We start from the raw sequence: 24248 nt of genomic DNA on the forward strand, positions 1-24248 counted from the left end.
GTGCAGGTACCTTTATCTCCATTTTATAGTTGAGGACAATGAAGCCTAATTTGTTTATGTGATTTTAATTTTATTCAGGAAACATTTAATGAGGAACAATGTGTTTAAGGTACAATGCTAGGCATGAGAAGAGATGCAAAGATGAGCAAGAAATTTCTCTCCAAGGACTTGGTGATAGAAGGGATAGAGTATAGATAGAGTTTCTTACCACTAATGTTTTATGTTTTTCTACAGTGATGATCTTTAAATAAGGTCCAAAGTTGGGCTGCCTTTGTTAATATCTTTGCTGTATCTTTTTGTAATCTTGGGCAAGTAAAGTTAACCTAGGCCTTCATTTCCTCATTCATAAAATGAAGAGTAACAATTAACTTGCCTCTTTGAGTTGTTGATAGGATTAAATACACTAATATGTGTAACGCACTTAGCACAGTACCTGACATATAAGCTCAAGTAATTGTTAGATGCCTTTAATAGTATATTCACTGAGGGCCAACAGTGTGACATATACGGAACTAAGTGATTAGGTGAAATGCGTAGTAAGTCAGTACGCTATCTCTGCACTCACATCTTAGAAGTCCAGCATTTTTCAAAATGCTGAGGCATTTCAGTTAATATAATTTCTTATGGAGTTGAGCACCTTTTTTCACACGTTAAAACACTAGGTGTGAATTAAGGAGCGATGTCATTGGCAAAGTGAGTAACTTTAGTTCCTTTGTTTGTTTTTGCCTCCTTTGGGAAATACAAGTAACACTTCACAGAAATGTCAAGAAAGTTAATTGGGTAATTTCTTCTATAAAATGCCTTAAGTTGCTCTATAAAATGTCCTTTATGGATTTAAAGTATCATCTTGTGATAAGAATTTTGTCTTCTTTGGGAGCCTTATTCTGTATATCAGCATTTGTTTTTTCTTTGTAGCTCACTTCAAATTTTAAAGTGAACCTCCTAATCTAAAACTTAGCTGAGCTTTAGTTTTGAGGTTTCCTCTTCCATTGATCCAGCTTCTCAGGTCTTTCAGTGGTAAAGAATCTGCCTGCCAGTGCAGGAGACACAGGAGACGTTCAGTCCCCTGGAGGAGGAGATGGCAACCCACTCCAGTATTCTTGCCTGGAAAATCCCATGACAGAGGAGCCTGGTGGGCTTCAGTCCATGGAGTCACAAAGCGTCGGACATGACTGAGCGACTGAACACACACGCACTCCCGTTGATCTGGTCTGTGGTTTATAGCTGGTACAAACAGATTAGGTGTCAAGGTTAGGGAGATACAGAAAAAGCAACTCTTATCCATCTCACTGTGGCTTTTTCATTTTGTGTACTTAGTTCAGTTTCAAGCTTCTTTGATTGTGGAAGCATATAGCCTGCAAAGAATAAGTTTCAGCGTTTCAAAGGAGAGGTAACTTTATGAGTAGCAGTCAGTTAATAAAAAATGTGAAAAGTTAGCCTCACTAGACTTTCCGATTTGATACATAGGTTGGCCATGCCAATATGCTACAAGTAGTTATTTGGTTTGTTTGATTGTAATCCTTCCTTATATATTTTGTAGTATGTAGTGGCAACTATAGAACATGAAGATTAAAAATATAAAATATGGAGAAAGGAATGGCAACCCACTCCAGTATTACTGCCTGGAGAATTCCATGGACAGAGGAGCCTGCAGTCCATGGACTCGCAAAGAATTGGACATGACTGAGTCATTGAGACTTTCACTTTACTTTGAACAATACCTGTTCTAGTAGACATAATATTATTGGAAAAGAGTCTGTTGTGTTTTTACACATCTACAAAACAGCAGTTAGAAAATATAATTACTTTTGCACAAAAAATATAAGATTCTCAGGAATAATAATTAAGAAAAGCTAAGGACGGCTGTTACGCTGGAAATTATAAAGTGCTATAGACAGCCAATAAAGATGGCCAAAATAAATGGAAGGAAAATAAATATATAAAATAGACAACTAATGAGAACCTACTGTATAGCATATGGAAATCTACTTAATGCTCTCTGGTGATGTAAATGGGAAGGAAATCCAGAAAAGGGGGTTATATATCCACATATGGCGGATTCACTTTGCTGTACAGCAGAAAATAACATTGTAAAGCAACTATACATCAATAAAATATTTTTATGTAAAGGCTTGAATTTGAAACATTCAGAATTTCTTCATGTTACAGTTAAACAGACTCTCCAAATCATCCTTACTTTTTTATGTGGATTCTTAAGACCTGGTAGATGCTAAGTGGCTTATCCACAATCACAGAGCTTATAAACGACAGAACTCTGGTTAATACATTCACTCTACCTACCTCCAGTCTAAGTCCTTCCTAGTACGCTACTGTCAAATGCCTTACCTAGCAGAATAATGATTAGAAGCGTAGAACGGTTTTTAATGTCTGGGAACTAAATAATATGATGAATTTCATAACTCTATCCTCTTTCCTCCCTCTACCCTGTAACTTTTCCTGAATCTTTCATATAATTTTAGGTACTGAAGAGTTACCAGTGGTATTTTCTTCTTAGTAATTTGCTGTCCCTGATTAAAGAAATCATTTTATTATGGTATCATAGAATTATAATTTTAATTAAATATATCTTTGCTTTTTCACTACAGATACTGTATAAAATCATACATCTTTCTTCATGCTAATGAATTAACCTATGCCTGTTGGACACCTTTAATTAAACTAGTAGTTATTTTCAATGTTCTTTCAGAATTCATTATAAGTAAAATAATTTAGATGCTAATCTTATATCCAAAAGAAGAGGTTTATTTTACAACTTAGAATACCTTAATTTTTATGAGAAGTATGATTGCCATCCACTTCTATGTCTGTTTATATACACTATATATGTACCTTTTGGAGAAACCTATTTCTAGAATTAGAGAAATCAGAGTGAATTTTAATAAGCTCTTTGACATTAATCCTTCAGTTAACCATAAGTCAACTAAAGCTGTTATTATTCTGACCTGTACAAAGATTTTTAGGATATTATGACACGACTGCCATGAAATTATTGCTGTTTGTACTCACTTGACACGATGTGCCTGCAGGTGGAATTTAGTGACTTCTGTGCAAATCTGTCACCAGTATAGAAATTAGTATCCACATTTGATCATTTGAATAGCCAAATCATAGATTGTTGTAAGTTCAATTCTTTGTTTTTCCTCCTTCATTTTTTTATATTTGTGTATGAAACCATATCCTTTGTAGTAAAATGCTGCTGTTTAGTTGCTAAGTTGTTTCTGACTCTTTCTGACCCCGTGGACTATAGCCTGTGAAGCTCCTCTGTCCGTGGGATTTCCCAGGCAAGATACTGTAGTGGGTTGCCATTTCCTTCTCCAAAAATTTGGTTTAGTGAAGCAAAATATAAAAATTATGCTTCCAATTGAAAATAATAATCTTTCCTTGTTACCTACAACTGTCATGTCGGTTCTAAGGTTGTTGATAAAATGGTCAGTTATTTTTCTGTATTGCAGAATGTTTCCTAAACCTGAACTAACTACATGTAATAGGCTTGATTCTTCCAAATAGATTCCTTATGATAATTTAGAATGGGAATCTTGGCATTTAATAGTTTGAAGTATCTTTCAACAGTAATTGATTTGTTAAATTTTGTTGACTGTTTTAGGCTATGTATGACTACCGGTTTCCAAGATACTTTTGTAGTTGCTGTTTACTCTTGAATACATTGATTTAGCATTAGGGAACTTAAGCCATTTAAACTCAGTTCTCCATTATTTTTTTCCCTTCATGTTCAGATTAGCAATTAAACCATTTGGGTGTTTTGCATTTCCTTCTCTTGTCTTTCATTGTCATAAATTAAACTGAATTACTTAATTTGATAAATCTAATTGAAAAACTTTCTTTTAAATGAAAATAATGACTAGTAAGAAACAGTGCTTATAAATATGAAAAAATTTAATGCCCTAGAGGTATCTGACTTAAGTGTATGTTTGGATAGATTGCTGCTTGCTGGAAAAAGTTGGCTTAAACCTCACGTTCAGAAAATTAAGATCATGGCATCCGGTCCTATCGCTTCATGGCAAATAGATGGGCAAACAGTGGAAAAGTTAGCTGACTTTATTTTTGGGGGCTCCAAAATCACTGCAGATGGTGACTGCAGCCATGAGATTAAAAGATGCTTATTCCTTGGAAGGAAAGTTATGACCAACCTAGACAGCATGTTAAAAAGCAGAGACATTACTTTGCCAATGCAGGTCCAACGAGTCAAGGTTATGGTTTTTCCAGTGGTCATGTATGGATGTGAGAGTTGGGCTGTGAAGAAAGCTGAGTGCCGAAGAATTGATGCTTTTCAACTGTGGTGTTGGAGAAGACTCTTGCGAGTCCCTTGGACAGCAAGGACTATGTACTATCTGGTCAGCCTGGGGGAAAGGCAGACAACTAGAACAAACAATTAAAATTTATTGTGACATGGGTAAGTCCTTAGTACTCTAAAGTACATATCTAACGTGTATTTGGGGGTCTTCTGCCTAAGGCCCCTTACCTTGTGCTCAGTCATGTCCAAATCTTTGTGACCCCACGGACTGTAGCCCGTCAGGCTCCTCTGTCCCTGGGATTTTCCAGGCAAGAACACTGGAGTGGATTGCCATTTCCTGTTCCAGGGGATCTTGCTAACCCAGGGATCTAACCAGCATCTCTTGGGTCTCCTGCCTTAGCAGGCAGATTCTTTACCACTGGGCCACCTGGGAAGCCTAAAGCACTTACATAATGCTATGTTTCCTGCATTTTATTTAAAATTTGCATAATTGTTGTCTGTAGGATAACAATTTTGCATTACCGTTTTATGTAGAGAGAATAGGAAGGTAATTTAGTTTTCTACCTTGGTTGAGCAGTTTTTTTCCAATTATATTAGAGATGTAATTGACATAACATTTTATTAATTTGGTAAAGCATCTGTCTACAATGTGGGAGACCTGGGTTTGATCCCTGGGTCAGGAAGATCCCCTGGAGAAGGAAATGGCAACTCACTCCAGTATTCTTGCCTGGAAAACCCCATGGACAGAGGAGCCTGGTAGGCTACAGTCCATGGGGTTGCAAAGAGTCAGACACGACTGAGTGACTTTCCTTTATTAGTTTAAGATATACAACATAAGTTTAGTAAAAATCTATCTTCTCACATGGCTAGAAATGTTTTCTCTTGTAATGAGAACTTTTAAGATTTACTCTATTAGTTACCTTCAACTCTACAATACAGTATTGTTAACTATAGTCACCATGCTGTATGTTCAGTTCAGTTCAGTCGCTCAGTCATGTCCGACTCTTTGCAACCCCATGAACTGCAGCACGCCAGGCCTTCCTGTCCATCACCAACTCCCGGAGTCCACCCAAGCCCGTGTCCATTGAGTCGGTTATGCCATCCAACCATCTCATCCTCTGTCGTCCCTTCTCCTCCTGCCCTCAATCTTTCCCAGCATCAGGGTCTTTTCCAATGAGTCAGCTCTTCGCATCAGATGGCCAAAGGATTGGATTTTCAGCTTCAACATCAGTCCTACCAATGAATACCCAGGACTGATCTCCTTTAGGATGGACTGGTTGGATCTCCCTGCAGTCCAAGGGATTCTCAAGAGTCTTCTCCAACACCACAGTTCAAAAGCATCAATTCTTCTGTGCTCAGCTTTCTTCACAGTCCAACTCTCACATCCATACATGACCACTGGAAAAACCATAGCCTTGACTAGATGGACCTTTGTTGGCAAAGTAATGTCTCTGCTTTTTAATATGCTGTCTAGGTTGGTCATAACTTTCCTTCCAAGGAGTAAGCGTCTTTTAATTTCATGGCTGCAGTCACCATCTGCAGTGATTTTGGAGCCCAGAAAAATAAAGTCAGCACATCCTCAGAATTTAGATATCCTTTTCTTTTGGAAGTTTATACTTTTGACCACCATCACCCCTTTCCCCCAACTTTCCCTGTCTTCACCTCTCTTTACCTCGGGCAACCACCAGTCCATTCTCTTTTCCAATGAGTTTGTTTTTTTTAGATTCCACATACAAGGGAGATCATGCAGTGTGTGTGTTTCTCTGACTGACTTATTTCACTTAGCATCATATCCTTAAGGCCTGTCCATGTTGTTGCAAATGACAAGGTTTCTTTCTTTCTCATGACTGAATAATATGGCATTGTGTATATATAAAAATGTGTGTGCATATATATATACATATACATATGTGCATATATATGTATTATTTTCTTTATCCATTCATTCACCAATGGATGTTTGAGTTGTTTCCAATGGCTGAGTTATTATAAATAATGCTGCAGTGAACATAAGGGTGCAGATATCTCTTCAAGATAATGATTTCATTTCCTTTGAAATATACCCAGAGATGAAAGTGCTGGATCATATGTTATTCTATTATTAAACTCTTTAAGCAAATACCTCACCAAGGTTAAAAGGAAAATCTTTAGCAAGCTGAGACAAATTAAATTATACTTTAACTTCTTCCTGTGAAACTAGTATTTGTGACATTTACAAAACTACCCAGATATCTATTGAAGTCATCCAAATAATCTAACAAGCTTGTATCCTTAACAATGGTTGATCTCAGATGGACTGTTTGATAAACTAATGATATGGTTGATAATCTATAGACATAACCTGTTAGGATAGACTACGGACCTGCTTCTACATAGTATTTTTACGGCAGTATTTTCAGCCTTTGGTGATTAAGTAGAATATGAAATAAGTGCATTTAAAATTTTAGATCCCGTGCTGTAAAAATATCTTTATTTCTCTGTTTAGGTAATGTGAGGAAGAGGAGAGGATAGTGGTCTATGAGTTTAACTGTGTCTGATCTCAGTTCTGTTGTTTTTAGCCTTCTGAACTTAAGCAGTTAATTATCACTTCTGAACCTCAGATTTGCTTTAATAAAGCCCATGATATTCAATACTTATCTCCCTACACACTTTTATGGGACTGTAGTCATAAAGGAAAGTGATTAAAAGCTATAAAAGGTATTAAGATGATTTTCACAGAGTTTCTTTTCATTGTCTATGTTTGGTCCCCAAGTTTTAAAACAAAAATGTTGTAATGGAATATATTATTAGATTATAATTTGCAAAAATAGGAAAGTTATCCTTTATTCTGAGATGAAAACTAGGCCTTTATAGGGACTTCATAGACAGTTTTCCCTTTTAAAATTATAAAGTTACATGGAAAAATTGAAAGAGATCCAGAGAGGAGAAATAACTTCTGAGAATAACCTTAAGCACTAGACTCGCTCTGCAATTAAACATAGTAAAATTGTGGACCAGTCAGATAGTCTCTCTGCAGTTGCCTTAATATTTTTTCTGCACCAGTATACCTGAGATAGAAGGTATACTCCTACCTATAACAGTGGCTCACTGTAATCAGTGATTTTAAAATTGGCTGTGTCTGTGGGATTGGGGTAGTGGTACAGGGAGACAGTCTGAAGACTGAGCTAGCTATCCCTACTTCCAGACTCTAATAGGTCTCTCTGCCCTACACCCTGCTCTTTTGAGAACTACTGACTTAAACACATGTCATTTGCAGGTACATAAAGACTTTCATTTCAGCCTTTGCAAGACTTCTTTTGCTGTTCATGGTCCATAAAGGAAAGAAAGATTTTTGTCTCAGGAATATAAAATACCAGTTAGAATATATGTGTATCTCAGAAGAACTCAAACTACCTTTCCCTCTGATACTTTCTTATCTTCATCTTAACACCTGCGGAGAGAAAGGAATCTATGGTATCTTATTTATAGTTATGAAATATGGGAGTAGAGAGCTGAAGCTTTGTCCACACAACAGTTTTGCCCAGAGTGCACCCACGTCTTAAACATGGCTGTTGATATTTATTTCCATGTTTGTCCTACAAATGCTTCTTATGTTGAGATATGAGTAAACATGGAGAAAGTGAGTCAGAGGTTTGCAAACTGCCAGGATAAACACAGTACATTTTTCTGGACTGTCAATTTTATTTGCTGGTATGTAAGCTAAATCGTTTTCAGATGATAAAACAGACAGGATATATAATGGTGTAAAATGAAAATTTTGATAAAATAGCAAATTCAATCCATAAGTTTAGTCCAGCCTTCAAATCCTTAGTAGTAGAAGTTTACCCTCCTTTGCTGTTGGGAGCATTTTGAAGAAAACTTTAAGCAGTACCATTCTGTTGGGTTGGCCAAAAGGTTTGTTCACATTTCCCTAACATCTCGCAGAAAAACCCAAATGAACTTTTTGGCCAACCCAATATTTTTGCATTTTTTTAGCTATTTATTTTATCTTGAAGGCGATTACAGACAGCAGCAGGGCCTAGGTCTTCTGGGTTATTTACACAATGCCAACCACTTGACCAACACACAATAAATGTAATAAAAAAACAAAATCCATCTCTTGTGGTGGTGGTGGTTTAGTTGTTAAGTCATGTCTGACTTTTGCGACCCCATGGACTGTAGCCTGCCAGGCTCCTCTGTCCATGGGATTCTCCAGGCAAGAATACTGGAGTGGGTTGCCATTTCCTTCTCCGGGGGATCTTCCTGACCCAGGAATCGAACCCAGGTCTCCCACATTTCAGGCTTCTCTTCTGTATCCTGGTCCAGTGTGACTATACTGTGCAAGCTGTGTGAAGCACTTTTACTAAATTGTCATTTTTTTAAATGGTCTGTTGCTAAGAATGAATTTTTTTAGCAATATATCCTGCCCCTTTTGTACAAAGATCTGGCAGAATGAGTTCAGAGATGAAAAGAGGTATGCTTTAGGAAGCAGCAATACATAATTAGCATAAGAAGTCATTGAGGAGTGGAAATAATTTCATTGGAAAAGTTTTGAAAAATCCTCTTAAGTCTCTTTAGAACCTACCCACGTTTGCTAGAAATAGAATCATCCAGGCTCTCTCAGTTTCCCATGGGAATGTCTGGGGCCCTGACCTTGATACCTGTATCAGAAATTATCAATGTTTTTGTAAGTACTCATATACCTTTTATATTAAAAGTGTGTTCTTAAAATTTGCTGTAAATTGAATTGTTATAATTAAGTTATGTTTTAAATATTCCAGTGGGACTATGTAAAGAATTCCAAAGGAAATCTTTTCATAAAGTAAAGACTCTTTTTTTCTAATATGAGCTCTTAGACCCCTGGTTTGTTGATCTGTCTCTCTTCTTCTCCCTCTCATATTCTCTTTAAAATGCAATCAATGTATTACATTGTGATAAGAGTCTTATTTGTTTACAGTCTGTAGATCACATGCAAGTTTAGAATGATTCTATAATTAAGATAATTGTTGACATGCTAAAGAAAGCTAAATGCCACCTGACCCTTTTGGCAAGTTTTACGTGCGAGAGCTCTGGGTATGACAGAAATGTAGAATTTCTTTATCTCTCTTCCATTGGTTTTTATAGATTATAGACTAATTCCATGGAGTCAGAAATAGTAATAGGCCATCATCTTTAGTGGAATTATACATATGTGAGTCACCTACAAAAGCAGGGAAGTGCATTAGTCACCATGTAAAAATTTGAGTGTTTCTAGATGCTAAAGGGAATAAGATACAGCCTCTGCCTTTTAGGAGCTTGCATTGAGTATGTTAAAACAGAGATCTGTAAATGTGACAAAGGTAGGATATGTTAAGTGTCGTAAGAAAGGTTTGGAATTTTGTGGGTCATCAGAAATCAGAGAAACTTTCTGGCTGAAGTATTAAAGACATCACTGGGAGTGAAAGTTATGACCAACCTAGACAGCATATTAAAAAGCAGAGACATTACTTTGCTGACAAAGGTCCATCTAGTCAAGGCTATGGTTTTTCCAGTGGTCATGTATGGATGTGAGAGTTGGACTATAAGGAAAACTGAGCACAGAAGAATTGATGCTTTTGAACTGTGGTGTTGGAGAAGACTCTTGAGAGTCCCTTGGACTGCAAGGAGATCCAATTAGTCCATCCTAAAGGAGATCAGTCCTGGGTGTTCTTTGGAAGGACTGATGCTAAAGCTGAAACTCCAATACTTTGGCCACCTGATGTGAAGAGTTGACTCATTGGAAAAGACCCTGATGCTGGGAGGGATTGAGGGCAGGAGAAGGGAACGACAGAGGATGAGGTGACTGGATGGCATCACCGACGCAATGGACATGAGTTTGGGTAAACTCTGGGAGGTGGTGATGGACAGGGAGGCCTGGCATGCTGCAGTTCATGGGATTGCCAAGAGTCGGACATGACTGAGCAACTGAACTGAACTGAACTGGCAGTGTAAGCTAGGCCTTTAAGGAAATGAAGAAGGGCATAGTCTATAGGAACAGATCAGTGTCTTTGACTTGGAATCCAAACTGGTTCTATGTACCTTCAGAGTCCAAGGGACTCTCAAGAGTCTTCTCTAACACCACAGTTCAAAAGCAGCAATTCTTCGGAGCTCAGCCTTCTTCACAGTCCAACTCTCACATCCATACATGACCACTGGAAAAACCATAGCCTTGACTAGACGGACCTTAGTCGGCGAAGTAATGTCTCTGCTTTTGAATATGCTATCTAGGTTGGTCATAACTTTTCTTCCTAGGAGTAAGCGTCTTTTAATTTCATGGCTGCAGTCACCATCTGCTGTGATTTTGGAGCCCAGAAAAATAAAGTCTGACACTGTTTCCACTGTTTCCCCATCTATTTCCCATAAAGTGATGGGACTGGATGCCATGATCTTCGTTTTCTGAATGTTGAGCTTTAAGCCAACTTTTTCACTCTCCACTTTCACTTTCATCAAGAGGCTTTTTAGTTCCTCTTCACTTTCTGCCATAAGGGTGATGTCATCTGCATATCTGAGGTTATTGATATTTTTCCCAGCAATCTTGATTCCAGCTTGTGCTTCTTCCAGCTCAGCATTTCTCATGATGTACTCTGCATAGAAGTTAAATAAGCAGGGTGACAATAGACAGCCTTGACGTACTCCTTTTCCTATTTGGAACCAGTCTGCTGTTCCATGTCCAGTTCTAACTGTTCCTTCCTGACCTGCATACAGATTTCTCAAGAGGCAGGTTAGGTGGTCTGGTATTCCCATCTCTGTCAGAGTTTTCCACAGTTGATTGTGATCCACACGGTCAAAGGCTTTGGCATAGTCAATAAAGCAGAAATGATTCAAACTGATACAGTCTTTAACAGCACTTTATATGTTCCAAATCACCCTGTTTGTTACTATCACTTTGGTTTTATGAGAACAAAGCAGAATAGCATAATTGGGTCATGGGATTTCAGCAGGGCTTCTTTTAAGAAACTTTAACAACCAGTGTTAATCAAACTTAGAAGTATTTGATGGCTTCTTGTGAAACTCTTTGAGAAATGTAAATGAAAAGAGAAGAGGGAAATTATGATAGAGGAGCAAGGTGAAGACATCCACCCCCTCCCTTACTCAACCTCTCACTGAGAACCAGATCAGCTTCACTGCAGTCCCAGCCCAATTGAACGTCATTCCTCTGTTCCTCTGGGTTTTATTTCATTGGCCCAATGAAATCTTAGTGTATGGGCTGATTAGGGACTAGGAGTATGCTCCTGTCAAGGAGACCTAACCTTTTTCCCTTTAGTTTGGGGGACTGTGTTGCCTGCTTAGCTAAAGCCATCGCTGACCCCAGTCACAACCTTCCTGACAAAACATTAGTCTTCTATTAGTTCTTTAGCTCTCCAAGCTGATAGATGATGATTTGGGGAGGGAAGAAGGGGATGTGGTATAAAACATGCTATCTTGGAGCTCTAATATGTAGGTAATGCTAAGGGAATCAAGAATTAATTGATTCTTTTAATATTAAGAATACTGCTTCTACTGCCGTATCTTGTCAGTCTTGATCCATGCAGTTCAGAATACCTAATAATAGGGTTGACAAAAGTAGACAATGTATTCTTTGTCCCCTGTTTTCCTAGATTATATTCAGTACCAACCACGGTGCCACCCAAATTGAGCGACTAACACAAATTGAGATGTTAGAATATATAGAGCAGTCCATGGGCAGCATCCTTTGGAAATGTCTGGCCAGTAGTACCTGGATTTACTCTAGAAGGTCAGATAGTCCTTTAAGAATATGATATCTGCGTTTTAAAGGGCTGTGGTAGATCTGTTTCAGAGGAAAGACTGTTATCTATGGCTTGTCATGAATGACCATTTTAGAAGCACCCATTTGTAATATATGTTAATAAGTGGACATTTAGTTCATTTACCTACTGTGTCTATTGTGCCTTTGTATTCCCACATTGATGGACATTTAAATTATTCACGTTTTTGCCATTATAAACAGATATATCTTTGAATACCTTTGTGTATGTCTCTTCGTTCATATGTGTTAGTTTCTCTAGGGCAGTGCTTATCAAACTTTTCCACATCATACTGTATGTAGAAGATATTTTTCCTACCCATATTATCACCTGAGAGATGATGACATATGGCAAAGCCATAGAGTTCTCTATGGCGGAGTGTTACAAATAAAATCTTATACTCTAAAAGTGAGGCTAGGAAGCAGTCATCCTCAGCTAAACTCATCCCTCCACCCATTTTGCAAATAAAGTTTCACTAGAACACAGCCACGTCCATTTGTTAACATATTGTCTATGACCGTATGACATAGGGTAATAGTATGAGCTTTCATACTACAGTGGCAGAGCTGAATAGTTGCAGTAGAGACCATCTGACTGCAAAGCCTAAGTAGCTTTTTACAAAAAAAGTTTGCTGACTCCTACCTTAAGATAATAATTACCAAATATAGTGTCAACGACTGTAAACTTGTGAATAGATTTTTCTTTGTTTGGTCTTTTTCATGTACTTGTTAATTTGAGATGAAATCAATTTATAGTAAACAGATTTTAAATGTATAATTCAATGAATTTTGATAATGTAACCAACACCTCAGTCTTTTCAAGTCTTTTCTAATTCTTAAAAGTGGATTATTTTTACTTCTTATTTTTAATTTATAGGAGAGGCGTGTGTACTCTAGATACAGATTCTTTATCAGAAACATAATTTACAAACATTTTCTCTCAGGGTTCATTTTCTTAACAGTATCGTTAGAAGATCAAAATTTTTAACGTTACTGAAATCCAGTTAATTGATTTTTTTTCTGTGACTTATAAATTAGTGCTTTTTGTGTCCTAAGAAATCTTTGCCTATCTTAAGGTTGCAAAGATATTGTTTTATGTTTTCTTCCAGAAGCCTTATGTTTTTAGCTTTTATGTTTATGTCTGTGATCCCTTTCATATTGATTTTTGTGTGAAGTATGAGGTAGGGGTTGAGGTTTATTGTTTTCTATATGTTTATCCAGTTGTTCCAGACTTACATATTGAAAAACTGACCTTTCAGTTTCAAATCATTTTGGTGCCTTTGTAAAAAGTCTATTGACAATGTATGGATCTATTTTTGTGCTCTCTCTCTTCTGTTCTTTTTATATCTGTCTTAACTCCTTAAGTTTTTATCTTCCATCAAATATTTTGCAACATATTGATTGGAAAGCTGTACATGTGCCTAGAAGTGTGTTGGTAGGTCATAGTGAAGTATATTTATCTTTAAGTTATCTTCATATCCCTAATCTCTCTCTGTCTCTTAACTGTCCCCTTTGCTTTCAGAAGCTATCCCCTTTTAATCCATTCTCCACCCTGCCAGCAGAGTGATAGTTCCAAAATTAAACATGACTTTGTTTCTTAAAAGCTTTCATGGCTGTGCAGTTTCTAGAGAGATACATATTAACTCCTTACTTAGAAAACATAAAATTAAGCTGCTGCTTCTGTACTGCCCACTTCTCAGAATTTGCCCTGGATTCCTGGTCTCACCAGCCCAACTACAAATTTATTCCTTCAAACTTCTGTGCACTTTTATTTTATGCTGGGAACATACTTATTCTTTCTAGAAACTCTTTCCTGTATTTCATCCCGTGAAATCCTGTTTATCTTTTAGTATCACTTCCTTTGTGATCTTTCTCTCCAATTGACCTCATGTTCTCACTTAAGAATATAGTCTTTAAATAGCTTGTTTACTTGTCTATGTAAGTATATTGTGACTTTTTTGAGATTCTTATTTGATTTATTCTGTCCCCTTTTTACCTAATAGTGCCTACCCAATAATTGTTACTCAGTTGTGGAGCCTTTTTTTTTTTTTTTTTTTTAACTAAATCACCTCTAAGCAAAATGAGGTAGCCTCCCTCATAGCTCAGTTGGTAAAGAATCTGCCTGTAATGCAAGAGACCCGGGTTCGATTCCTGGGTCAGGAAGATATCCTGGAGAAGGAAATGGCAACCCACTCCAGTATTCTTGCCTGAAAAATTCCATGGACAAAGGAGCCTGGCAGGCTGCAGTCTGTGAGGTCGAAAGAGTCGGACATGACTTAGCAACGAAACTACTCAGTTCAGTTCAGTTGCTCAGCCGTGTCCAACTCTTTGTACCCCATGAATCGCAGCACGCCAGGCCTCCCTGTCCATCACCAACTCCCAGAGTTAACTCAGACTCAGGTCCATCGAGTCAGTGATGCCATCCAGCCATGTCATCCTCTGTTGTCCCCTTCTCCTCCTGCCCCCAATCCCTCCCAGCATCAGTCTTTTCCAATGAGTCAACTCTTCTCATGAGGTAACTACTACCTCATCAAGCAAAATGATCCTTGAAAATGTTACTTTCCATTTCCAGTTATATCAACTAAAGGAAATATAACGTGATAATGATTATATTATGATTCTAATCTATATGATTCACAGGCTCTTGATGCAGAGCACATGAGATCATAGGCATGGTAATGTTTGGAAAATGTTTTTAAAATATGGTGGCCTAATTGTTGTTATACTGAAAAAATGCTATTTTAAAAAAATAGCAAAGTTTAAAAGTACTTTATGGACTAGAGCATTTTCCTATATGAAATCTCAGCTATATGTGTATGTGTCTGTCTCTTTGGATATCTTTGATTCAGTAAATATTTATGGAATACTTCCTCAGTTCAGGTATTATGAAAGCAATATTACATACAGCAATAGCTAACATTTAGTGAACCTTAAAATATAACAGTGCTTAAGAACTTTGAATATGTTATGTTATTTAATATTCACAATAAACCTTTATGATAGGTGCCATCATTATTCACATTTTATATAGATTAATCATTTGGCAGAGATAATAAGAAATCCCCAGTCTGACCTCAGAATCTGAAAATTTTGCCAATCTCAGTGTAAATAATTGAGACAGAATCCCTGTTCTCAAGAAGCTTTCCGTCTAAAAAGATTAACACAAACATTTTTCAAAATTTGTTTCATGAGGCAACATGTGGTTAGTAGTTTATAAAGATACAAACAAACCAGGATACAAACCTTCCCAAGACTGGGAGGTACAGTCAGTGCAGCCAAAATAATGAAAAAAAAAAAGGCATTTGAACTGGTCTTGGAAAAGCTGTAAAATGACCAGAAATCTTAGATATAGAATTCTGCACACTTGAAGTGCTTGGAATGATGTGTTTTTGTTTTTGTTTTTGTTTTAATGCTATGTGCCTATTATATCTTACTTAGAGCAGTGCCAAAGTATCAGAACTGGGCATCATTTCCCCTTCTGCCTGTGATTTGCTGAGTTATGTGGAAGAGAGCATTAAACCATCTGCTTCTCAGTTTAGTAGAATGTGACTGAAAAATCAGTCAGATAGCTAATTATGTTGTGTTTCTCAAGGGACTCCAAATCAAATTTGATAGAAGATGCTTAGATGCAGGTATTTTTTCAGCTATAAAGGTATGAAGATGTTTGTGCTTTAGTTATATAAAACCTTACATTTTATATTCATTCACTACTGTCATTGAATAGGTAAAACTGAAAATCAATGTTCACATTCAGAGTAATTGCAATTTTTGTGATAGGTTTTGTATTTATAGGAATACAACACATAATTTTATAACTCATTACCAACAGTTTGTGGCAAACAATAAATAAATGTAACCATGCTTTTGAAGAATATCAGCAAAAGTAATTAAGTTAATATAGAATTGCTTGTTAGGAAATGTTTTGATTAAATTGAGGATGTGACATAGGATTAACCTTGTTATTATTACTCGACCCTGTGTTACAAATAGTGCCAAAAATATAAACAATGAATGTCACCCTGAAAGATTTGTACTTTTTAAATTAAACACACATGAAAGTATTAAACTACATCAAGAGGTGCATTTTCTGCTAATGTAATTTAGAATATGATGTTAAATTATTAATCAAATGGTTGGATATGGGGGAATTTTTTCAAAGAGAAAAAAGGATAAATTGCTCCATGTCAGTTGAACAGTATTCCAGACACCAAAAATAAAGGCAAGGGAGGCATAAAGATTCCCTAATTTTGTAGTATGTGCATATAGGCATCCATGATATGAATAGTAAATGTTATGTCTATATTTGTGACATTTTTAAAATCTGATAATAGCTTCAAGCTCCTTCTTTTTCTGGGTCATTAATGTTAATATGTTAGTATTGAACTAATTAATGTATATATGGACAAATCACTGTTCCCTGGTCTGCTGTGAATAATTTAAATGTTTCTCATTTGATTAAATAAAATCTGTTCTTTGAACTTTTTTTTTTTTAAGCCTGGAAAGCAATATACGTTAGTGATAAATAGCAATCGTGGTTTCTATGTTCTATGTTGATATAAACATTTAGAATTGGTTTTATATAAAACTGTATATTCCTTGGCATTTTCAGTTGTTTAACAAAAAAACTAATACATATTTTAATATAACAACTGTAATATGTCCTCAACTATTTAAACATGTTTCTCTCTGTTTTAGTAGCAGAATTATCTATGAATTTGAATAAAATCAGGAGTGGCCAAAGGTACATAAGAAAACTCCTACGTAAATTGATGCATTTGCCATACCGTTTCTTATAGACTGCCTTGCAGTTCAGTCTCATTGAAATGAATTGCCTGGGTCTTTAGAGTATGCTGAGCAGATGAAAAGAAAAGGAGGGAAAAGAATCATTTGGGAAAAGTTTGAATGAAATCCTTGCATTGTGGCTAAAAAACAGCCTGAACCCTCTATCTTGTTATGTCATTCTTTAAAATAACAGGGAAATAAATGATTCCAGGAGCTGTATTTTGAGAAGATTATCTGTTGTCAAGAGCAAACTAACATTTTAAAGTTATTGCCTTTTTAGTATAAAACATAATATGTTGTTATTCAATTCCATGTTTAATTATTTTAATTTGTAACAGAGACCACAGGTAAGAGCTACTTACAAAAAAAGCCTTTGATTTGTGGAATTTTTGAAAGGCCATTTCTTGTTCTCCTATCCTTTCTCTTTTCTGTGGTTTGATTAGTGACTACCAGAAATAAGGAGAAGGTGAAAAGCTCAGGCTCTTTTTTTTCCCCCGTTACTTGTTATTTTGCAGTCTCTTTTGTTATTGGAATGAGAGACAACATATATTTTCAATCTCCCAAATTAATTAGGAGAGATATGAATATAGATAATATTAAATGATAGATATGCAAAAAGTCATTTTTCCATCACTTTGAATAGTTTTATGCCATGCTATGGTAACCTAACCCCAGGGTACAGAAATGATGTGCAGAGGCCATAGTCCACCAAGTGGATAAGACATACCTCAAGAAATAGAGAACTTTTGTATTATTGTTGCATGATAGTGAACAGCTGTAATCTCAGTGAGCTTGCCCTTTTTGGCAGCTGGCTTTATTTAGCATTTTTAAAAATTGCATGCTCTTTGCCTCTGGTGCCTGGCATTCTTCAATTAAAATTTTAAATGTATTCTTATCATCCCTAACACAAAGCTTATTTATGCAGCCCCAAATCTAGCCTGAGACACCTGTTCTTGAATCCATTTTTTTTTAAAGTTCAGTATGAAATAAATCTGTAGCTAAGTCATGCTGGAATTAAAGAAATCATACATTATTTTAATGGAATCTGATCAAGCTACTTATGGGCTTAAGTGAATGGCTGAGGTCTATTAATGGGTATGACATTATTACATGAAAGCTATTTCAATAAAGGATTAGTGTTGTTAATTTTAAGAGTTGTTTTGTTTTATTAACAAGAGTCTGGAGACAGTAAATAAAGGGGCTTGATTATCTCTTTGATTTCTTTTAAGCCTTAAAATTCTATCAGTTAGCAAAAAGGAACTATTATATGTAAGGGCAAGTTTTTTGTGTCTGTTTGCCATAGAAGAAAGAGAAAGCTGTTTTTCCACTTATATCAAATTATAGTCTTCCTATCAATATTGACCAGAAAATTCTTAAAGTCGTGAACTTGAAAATATCTACACTGATGTAGAAATTAAATACCTTCAGATAGAACAAGTTTCTTCCCAGGGAAGAGGTTTCAGGTAACCTGTGACTCATACTTTATTGAATTTAAGCTGCTTCTCCACGTAGCCTTCCAATTCAACTGAAAAAGCCTTTGATTTAATAGAACACTCTCTTTGTGCTTGTAATTTGTGATAAGTTTAGCCTTCATTAGTTAGAGGTTTCATTGAATCCTTACCAAGCCTAACTCCCTCTTCATTCAAAGGAAACATCTTATCTTTTCTCATCATTAATAATCTTTAATAGGTTCTATGATACCTCTTTTTTTAATTTTTAACGCATTTTATCATTTGTTCTCTCTAGAAAACAACACCAAGGGGAGGTAGCATGATTTTTAATTAATATAAAACAACAAAAAAGGATTAGAGATTGTGTTAACTGGATAAAGTATCAGCAATTAGAATTTTCTGGATATAATTTCTTCTGGATCATATTGTTGTTCTCTTAATGCTAAATTTATTCATTCTACTTGACATAATTGCTTTAAAATAATTTTTAAAATATTGTATGTGTATTCTTTTAGTCTGTTTTGAATGCCTTTATTTTTTAATTTATAGGCCATTTCTTAGAGCAGTTTTAGGTTTATAAAAATATTTATTAGACAGTAGAGTGTTTGCTCTTTTTCCTCCCCTTATCTCTCTCCATAGTCCAGTTGCCCTATTATTAACATTTGCTCTGATGCAGTACATTCATTACAATTGATGAACCAATATTGATACATATTATTAACTAAAGTCCATAACTTACATTGGGGTTCAGTCTTCATGTAGTATAGTTCTGTGAGTTTTGCTAAATGCATAATGTCTTGAATCAACCATTACATAATCATACAGAATAGTTTCACTGCCCTAAAAATTCCATGTTCCACCTATTCACTCCTGTCTTTACCTACCATCTCTGCCAATCACTGATTTTTCTGTCTTTATGATTTTGCTTCCTAGAATGTCAAATAGTTGGAATCATATGTTATGAAGTCTTTTCTGATTGCTTTTTAAAAAATAAACGGTTCCTCCGTGTATTTTTGTGGCTTGACAGCTCATTTGTTTTTATTGCTGATAACACTGAATTGTGCGGAAGTACCACAGTTTGTTTATCCATTCACCTATTGAGGGACGTCTTTTGGCAGTCATGAATAAAGCTGGTATAAACACTCGTGTGCAGGTTTTTGGGTTGGCGTACATTTTTAACTAAATTGGGTAAAGACCTAAGAGAGGGATTGCTGGGTTGTATGGTAAGCCTATGTTTAGCTCTGTAAGGAACTGCCAAATTCTTTTCCAAAGTGGCTGTGTTAGTCTTCTTAGGCTGCTGTCACAGAATACCACAGACTGGGTGGCTTAAACAAAACATTATTTTTTGCAGTTCTGGAGGCTGGGAAGTCCAGAATGAAAATGCCAGCAAATTTGGTTCTTCTTAAGGGTCCTCTTCCTGTCTTGTGGGCAGTTGCCTTCTCGCTGTGCCCTTGTGTGATAGAGTCAGAAATCTCTGTTGTCTCTTGATCTTCTTCTTAAGGGCACTAATTCCATCACTGGGGCCCCGAATCATTACCTCGTTTAAACATCATTACCTCCCAAAGACCCTACTTCCTAATATCATCACACTGGGAGTTAGAGCTTCAGCGTATCAGTTTCGAGGGGACACAGCACTGAGTCCATAACAGTAGCTGTACCATCTTACATTCCCAGGAACAATGAATGAGAGTTTCTGTTGCTCCACATTGTCCCCAGTGTTCGTCACTGTTTTAGATTTTAGCCATGGAGAAGGCAGTGGCACCCCACGCCAGTACTCTTGCCTGGAAAATCCCGTGGACGGAGGAGCGTGGTAGACTACAGTTCATGGGGTCGCAAAGAGTCAGACACTACTGAGCGACTTCACTTTCATTTTCACTTTCAGTAGGCATGTAATGGTATCCCGTTTTGATTTGCAATGTCTAATGACCTCTAAGGGGCTTCCCTGGTGGTGCAGAGGTTAAAGCGTCTGCCTACAATGTGGGAGACCTGGGTTCCATCCGTGGGTCGGGAAGATCCCCTGGAGAAGGAAATGGCAACCCACTCCAGTATTCTTGCCTGGAGAGTCCCATGGATGGAGGAGCTTGGTGGGCTACCAGTCCACGGGTCACAGAGTCAGACACGACTGAGCGACTTCACCAAAAAAAAAAAAAAGACCTCTAATGTCGAACACCAGTTCATGTGCTAATTCACCACCTATACATCTTCTTTGTTGAGATGTCTGTTCGGTTCTTTATCCATTTTATCATAGGATTGTTTTCTTATTGTTTAGTTTTAAGAGCTCTTTAAAATTTTTGGATATAAGTCCTTTATCAGATATTTTCTTCCATTTGTGGGTTTCATTTTATTCTTTTAACAGTGTCTTTCAAAGAGTAGAAATTTTTAATTTTAATGAAGTCTAGCTTTTCAATTTTTTCTTTTATGGATTGTACTCTTGGTGTTAACATCTGAAAACTCATTGACAAACCAGAGACCACTTAGATTTTTTTTCTTCTCAAACTGTTTTGCATTTTACATTAGGTGTATGATCTATGTTGAGTTATTTTTTGTGAAAGATATAAGGTCAGTGTCTAGATTTTTTTTTTCATGTGGGTATGCAGTTGTTCCGGCACCATTTGTTGAAAAGACTGTCCTTTCTCTGTTGGATTACCTCTGCTCCTTTGTCAAAGATCAGTTGACTTTATTTGTGTGGGTCTGTTTCTGGGCTCTTTGTTGTGTTCCATTCATCTGTTTGTGTATTCTTTCACTGGTACCACGGTCTTGATTACCATCACTTTTTAGTGAGTCAAGTAGTATCAGTCCTCTTTATCCTTTTTCTTCGACAGTGATGGCTATTTTGAGGCTTTTGCCTCTCTATACAAACTTTAGAATCATTTTGTTGCTAGTCAGAAAGTAGTATGCTGGGGTTTTTATTAGGATTTTGCTAAATCTACAGATTGAGTTGGAAGAATTGACCTCATAACAATATTTCATTTTCCTATCTATGATTTTCATTTATTTACATATTCCTTGGTTTCCTTATTCAGAGTTTTATAGTTTTCTTCCTATGGATCTCATACATTTGTTTGACTTAAATTTTTTTCCTTCCTCCCTTCCATCTTCCATTCCTTCTTCCTCCCCCAACACTCTTTCACTCCCTTCCTCTATCCATTTGTAAATGGTAATATATTTTTAATTCCAAATTCCAGTTACTTGTTAGTGGTATATAGGAAAGCTATTGATTTTCATATATTAACCTTACATCCTGCAGCCTTGACTTAATCACTTATTTGGTCCAGCAGTTCTTTTAGTGATTCCTTGGAATTTTTTGCATAATGGTCATATCATCTATGAAAAAAAGATCCTTCTGTATCTTCCTTCCCAATCTGTTAATCTTTTATTTCCTTTTCTTATATTATTGCATTAGCTAGGACTTACAGTACAGTGTTGCATAGAAGTGGTGAGAGGGAATATCTTGCCTTATTCCTCTCTTAGGGAAAAGACATCAAGTTTCTCACCATTATATATGAACATAGCTGTAGGTTGTTTTTAGGTATTCTTTAGCAAGTTGAGAAAATTCCCCATACTAAGAGTCTTATCATGAATGGATTTTGGATTTTGTGGAATACTTTTTCTATATCTGTTGATATTATATATGATTTTTACATTTTAATATGTTGATGTGATGGTTTACATTAGTTGATTTTCAAATGTTGAACCAGCCTTGAATAACCTGACATATATCCCACCAAGTCATGTTGTATAATACTTTTTATATATTGCGCCCCATCCCTGGGATTCTCCAGGCAAGAACACTGGAGTGGGTTCCCATTTCCTTCTCCAGTGCATGAAAGTGAGAAGTGAAAGTGAAGTCGCTCAGTTGTGTCTGACTCTTATCGACCCCATGGACAACAGCCTACCAGGCTCCTCTGTCCATGGGATTTTCCAGGCAAGAGTACTGGAGTGGGTTACCATTGCCTTCTCCGAAATCAAATCTAACAATATATAAAAAGTATTATTCAACATGACTTAGTGGGATATACATCAGGTTATTCAAGGCTGGTTCACAGAGTCGGACACAACTGAAGCGACTTAGCAGCAGCAGCAGCAGATTTGATTTGCTAATGTTTTCTTGAGAATTTTGCATCTATGTTAATGAGAAATATTGGTCTCTTTTTTTTTTATAATGCATTTGTGCAGTTTTGATGTTAGTATAATGATGGCCTCATAAAATGAGTTAGGAAGTGTTCTCTCTGGGTCTGTTTTTTGGAGCAAATTGTAGAGAACTGATATAATTTGTTCCTTAAATATTCGGTATTATTCACAGTGAAACTATCTGGGTTTGATGCTTTCTGTCTTGGAAAGTTATCAACTATTTATTCAACTTCTTTGATCAATATAGGCCTATTCTCCTTGTATGAATTTTGGTAAATGTGTCTTTCAAAGAATTGCTCCACGTTATCTAAGTTACCAAATTTGTGAATATAGAATCTGTTCATAATATTCCTTTATTATCCTTTGATTGTCCATGGGTTCAGTACTAAATGGTACCTCTTTCATTACTGATATTATTTGCGTCTTTTCCTTTTTTTCTTTTTACCCTGAGTAGAGGTTTATCCATTTCTTTGCCCTTTTCAAAGAATGAGCTTTTAATTTTGTTGATTTTTCTCTATTTTCTCCTGCTTTCAATTTCTTTGATATTTTTTCCTCTTATTTTGGACTTAATTTATTCTTCTTTTTCCAGTTTCCTAAGTTGGATGATTGATTTTGGCTCTTTTTTCTTTTAATGCATTTAATGCTGTACATTTTTCTCTAAGTACTGCTCTTGCTGCATCCCACAAATTTTGATGTCTTTTTTTCATTTAGTTCAAAAAGTTTTTTAATTTCCAGAGATTTCTTCTTTGATTTTTGTATTATTTATGTGTGCTGTTTAATCTCCAAATATCTCAGGATTTTCTAGCTATGTTTCTGTTAATGATCTCTCATCTAATTTCATTGTTGTCTGAGAGCATACTTCTTATGGTATCTATTCTTTTAAATTTGTTAAAGTTTGTTTTATGGCCTAGAGTATGCTCTAACTTGGCGAAATATTCCCTTTGAGCTTAAGAAGACCATGCATTCTACTGTTACTGGATGAAGTATTCCGTAAGTGTCAATTAGATCCACTTGATGGATGATACTATCCTGTTCAATTATATCTTTACTGATTTTCTGCCTCCTGGTTCTGTCAGTAACTGAATGAGTGATATTGAAGTCTCTAACTATAATAGTGAATTTGTGAGTAATCTTTGAATTAAAATAAATAACGAATTCTTGCAGTTCTAACAGATTTTGCCACATATAATCTTATACCTGTTTATTAGGTGCATACGTTTTAAGAATCATAATGTCTTTCTGAAGAACGGACCCCCTGTCATTTTGGGGTTGCAATGAGTCAGACACAACTGCGCCTGAACATTACACAACACTTCTCTGTCACTTACAATTTTCATTGCTTTGTCTGAAACTCAGAGGTATTCCACCTTTCTTTTGATTAATACTGGCACAGTATATATTTCTGTATACCTTCACTTTTAATGTTTGTTGTCTTCATACCTAAAGTAGGTTTCTTGTAGACAGCATATAGTTGGGCCTTGCTTTTTGATCCACTCTGACAGTTCTTGTCTTTTAATTAGTGTATTTAGGCCACATACATTTAAAGTGATTATTGATAAAGTTGGATTAATGTAAACCATACTTGTGACTTTTCTATTTGTTGACCTTGTTTCTTTATTACTTTCCTCTGTTCATCTACCTTCTCTGGTTTAATTGATCATTATAATGACCCCACTTTCTCTCATCTTAGCATATAAATTACAACTTCTCTTTTAAGTAGTTACCCTAAAGATTATAACACACATTTATAACTACTACAAGTCTACTTTCAAAAAACAGTATACCACCACTTCATGGGCACTTCAAATACCTTATAACAGAGTAGTCCCAAATCTTCCCTCCCATTCCT

At 36.1% G+C, this 24248-nt stretch overlaps 1 protein-coding gene across 1 annotated transcript in view; it reads left to right on the forward strand.

Annotated features, from left to right (window-relative positions):
* The window catches only part of FUT8 (fucosyltransferase 8), a 171063-nt gene that overhangs the window by 108114 nt on the left and 38701 nt on the right, over window positions 1-24248 (forward strand). The window lies entirely within an intron of this gene.

Source organism: Budorcas taxicolor, chromosome 10, assembly GCF_023091745.1.
Source record: "Budorcas taxicolor isolate Tak-1 chromosome 10, Takin1.1, whole genome shotgun sequence".
NCBI classification, from domain to species: domain Eukaryota; kingdom Metazoa; phylum Chordata; class Mammalia; order Artiodactyla; family Bovidae; genus Budorcas; species Budorcas taxicolor.